Here is a 4,005-nt window from a genome sequence, read left to right on the forward strand (position 1 = left end):
AATACATGTGGTATAATCAGTGACCATACTTTATCTCTTCCCATGAGCAATTAAATCAAGGAATTGGGCAATTATTCAAGCTTAGAGAGATTGAATTGCCAAGGAATTGGAATTCAATCGCCTAAGATTGCCAAGAGATCAATGAGTTGCATGGATTGAGGAAGAGATGAGAATGAACTTGATCTGGAGAATACAATATCTCTTGAGCCCAATGAACTCCCCATCTCTAATCTTCCCATTCTCTTTAATTTCTGTTATTTACTTTTATGCTTAACCACCCCATTCCCATTTATTTTTATGCAATTTACTTTCTGTTCTTTACCTCTTGCAATTTACATTCCGACATTTATATTCCTTGCCATTTACTTTTTCCGCAATTTAATTTTCTGCACAACCAAATTCAAGTTTAATTCTGCTCAACTAGAACATTCCTCTAATTAAAGTTGATCAACAATCAATCCTTGTGGGATTCGACCTCACTCTATTGTGAGTTTTTACTTGACGACAATCCGGTGCACTTACCGGTGGAAATTTGTTGAGAAACAAGTTTTCATGTTTCAAGTTTATGGCGCCGTTGATGGGATTGATTATGTATTGACAATGATTAAATTGGAGGATAACTATATTGAGCAATTTTTCTTTTTTTTTTGTTGTTTACAGTTATTTCTTTTTGCACTTTCAGTTATTTCTCTTTGATCTTTTACTTTCCAGCTCAACTAATTCACTAACTCCACTAACTGTTTGATTAATTACTCTAGCCACACTTTTTTCATTAACTATGAGTTTTTCCTTTGTTGTTGCCTATTTTTGTTGAGTGCATGACAGGTAGAAGAGGAGCTTTAACATCTTTTGATAGTAAATCTCAGAGGACCTTTCTTAGATTAAGGAGGGAAGCAAGAGGCATGGGAGTAGTTGGAGAAGAAGAGTTGGAAGAAGATCTAAATATTGCTATGGAGGAAGAGGTTCATAACCAAGCTGGAGAAGGTGTAGCTAATCATGCTCCACAAGAGAGAAGAGTGCTAGGCTCCTACATTAATCCCAATCCTGGGAATTATGGGAGCAGCATTCTCAAACCAACCATTCATGCCAATAACTTCGAGTTGAAGCCACAACTCATTACTCTTGTCCAAAACAATTGTCATTCGGAGGAAGTGCCCAAGAAGACCCCAATCAACATTTGACTACATTTCTAAGAATTTGTGATACTGTGAAGTCCAATGGTGTTCATCCTGACACCTATAAATTGCTCTTATTCCCATTTTCTCTCAGGGACAAGGCATCTAAATGGCTAGAGTCATTCCCTAAAGAGAGCCTTACAACTTGGAAGGATGTCGTAAACAAATTCTTGGCAAGGTTCTATCCTCCACAAAGAGTCAATGGGCTAAGAGCAGAGGTCCAAACATTTAGACAACAAGATGGTAAGACACTGTATGAAGCATGGGAAAGGTATAAAGACTTGACAAGGAAGTGTCCCCCAAATATGTTCAACGAGTGGGTGCAACTGCATATCTTCTATGAAGGGCTATCATATGAGTCAAAAAAGGCTCTAGATCATTCTTCTGGAGGCTCTCTCAACAAGAAGAAGACCATTAAAGAGGCTATTGATGTCATTGAAACAGTGGCTAATAATGAATATTTCTATGCCTTTGAAAGAAGCAACAATAGAGGAGTGATGGAGTTGAACAACATGGATACAATTATGGCTCAGAACAAAATGATTGCTAAGAAATTGGCTGACGTCACCAAGCAGATGGAGAAGAACTAAGTTGCAGCAATCAATACTCAACCACCAACAGCCCAAGAGGAGTTCAATACAAAAGAAGGAGGATATTAAGAGCAGGCCAATTACATTTGAAATTCATCAAGACAATCTCATGATCCATACTCCAAAACCTACAATCCTGGTTGGAAGAACCACCCAAACTTTGGGTAGAAAAACCAACAAAACCAGAGCCAAGACCAAAGACCTCACAACTCCAACCACTACAATAACTCAACCTACCAACAACCTAATCAAAGAGCATATCAAGCCTCACAAAACACTTACTCCCAGCCTCCATATCAAGCACCAAATGGCCACTCTCAACAACCCAATTACAACCCACCATCACTACATGATGATAGAATGTCCAAGATTGAGGCCATGCTTGTAGATCTTTGCAAGGAAGTTCAAGAGAACAAGAAATTCATGGAGGAAGTAAGATTCAGCATAAAGAACCAGGGAGACACCATCAAGAGACTTGAATAACAAGTAGGATATTTGTCTCAGTAAATTCCTAAGCTCACTGATAGCTTCCCAAGTGACACTGAGAAGAATCCAAGAGGAGAAACAAAGAAGGTGAGGTGGGAAGAATGCAAGGCAATCACTCTTACAAATGAAGAAATTCTGGAGGAAGACATTGGTAAGCTAACAGAACACAGCCAAAGAAATTCCCAAAAAAATTTGGAGGAGAAAGAATAAGAAATTGAACCTGTACAAGGGAAGGAACCAAAAGAGAAAGAAGTGCTGGAACCATATGTGCCAAAAGCACCATTTCCCGCAGAGACTCAGGGGTAGTAAAAAGGTGAAAACATACACTAGATTCCTGGATATATTCAAGCCACTTCATGTCAACATTCCCTTCCTTGAAGTCCTCCAACAGATGCCCATATACATAAAGTGTATGAAGGAGTTGCTCGCTAAGATGAGCACCTTGAAAGGAGGACAAACAGTGGTGATGAACAAGGAATGTAGTGCCCTCATCCAGAAGGACTTGCTTACAAAGAAAAAGGATCCAGGGAGCTTCTACATCCCTTGTGCTATAGGGGATACAAAGATTGATAGAGGACTCTGTGATCTCAGAGCAAGCATAAATCTCATGCCTCTATCTCTCATGAGGAAGCTGCAAATCAATGAGCTGAGACCCACAGATGTAATCCTTCAACTGGCTGACAAGACTCAGAAATAAGTAGTGGAAGTAGTGGAAAATATACTGGTAAAGATTGGAAAGTACTTTCTCCCCACAGACTTTGTTGTTCTGAGATGGAAGAAAGCTACCTCCATCTGATCATTTTGGGGAGACCATTTTTAGCTACTGCTCGAGCACTTATAGATGTTGAGTATTACCTGAAGAAGAGAAAAGAGTTGGGAAGAAAGTGCCGAAAGGATGGAGAAATAAGAAGATCTCCACATAAGATTTTTCTCCTAGGGACAAGGTGATATCAATCCACCATCCACTGATCCCACCTCATCTCCCTACTATTCCATCCTAGTTACCACAAGTGTTCACAATCAGAAAGGTTTTATCCTTGGAGCATGTGGAAATTATCAAGGAATCAAATGGAAACAACTTCACAGTGAGAGGAGAGGACCTCAGACACTACAATCCTCTGTGACAGAGACCAACTGTCAAGCTAATGATGCTAAAGAAGTGCTCTATGGGAGGCAACCCATGATTTAATTTTCTTGCTTTTACTGCTTTGATATGAATAATCACTAGTTTTCTAACATGAATTCAAGCTCTCAAAGACAAATTTGACATTTACACACACAATTTTAAAGCATATGATCCATCTCTAAGTTTGGTGTGCCTAAAGGCACCCCAAGATGGTCTGAAAACATGATGATCATATAGCCATCTTGGGACATATACTACAGCACTTTCTTGAAGTATATGGCCAAACAGTGAGCTGATGTCACATACATGCTATGATTGTAATTAAAGAGAGTCAAAAAGTTTCAGGTCTTGAATTCCATGAAAGTACAACCATGTTTTACATTTTTTATTTCATGTTCAAAATCAGAAAATGAAGTGTTTCTTATGATGATTTAATCAAAGATGACAAGAAATTTTGTTAAGATTTCACGTGCATTACTTGGTGGACAATAACATTTAGTGTGAACTTACCTAAGATAATTCACTAAATCCATGAGATTTTCACTCTAGAAAGTGAATTAATCTTTTTAACCACATTTCCAAACACTAAGTTTGGTGTCCACTAAGGGTGTACTGATGAGCGGATAAT

The 4,005-nt window shown here is 38.6% G+C and overlaps 1 pseudogene; it reads left to right on the forward strand.

Moving 5' to 3' along the window:
- Positions 1-818: 818 nt before the first annotated feature.
- On the forward strand, positions 819-1,765 carry LOC148576885 (uncharacterized; annotated as a pseudogene).
- The last annotated feature ends 2,240 nt before the right edge of the window (positions 1,766-4,005 follow it).

The sequence above is a fragment of the Arachis ipaensis genome, chromosome B1, assembly GCF_059453495.1.
Source record: "Arachis ipaensis isolate K30076 ecotype BB chromosome B1, ASM5945349v1, whole genome shotgun sequence".
Taxonomy (NCBI): Eukaryota; Viridiplantae; Streptophyta; class Magnoliopsida; order Fabales; family Fabaceae; genus Arachis; species Arachis ipaensis.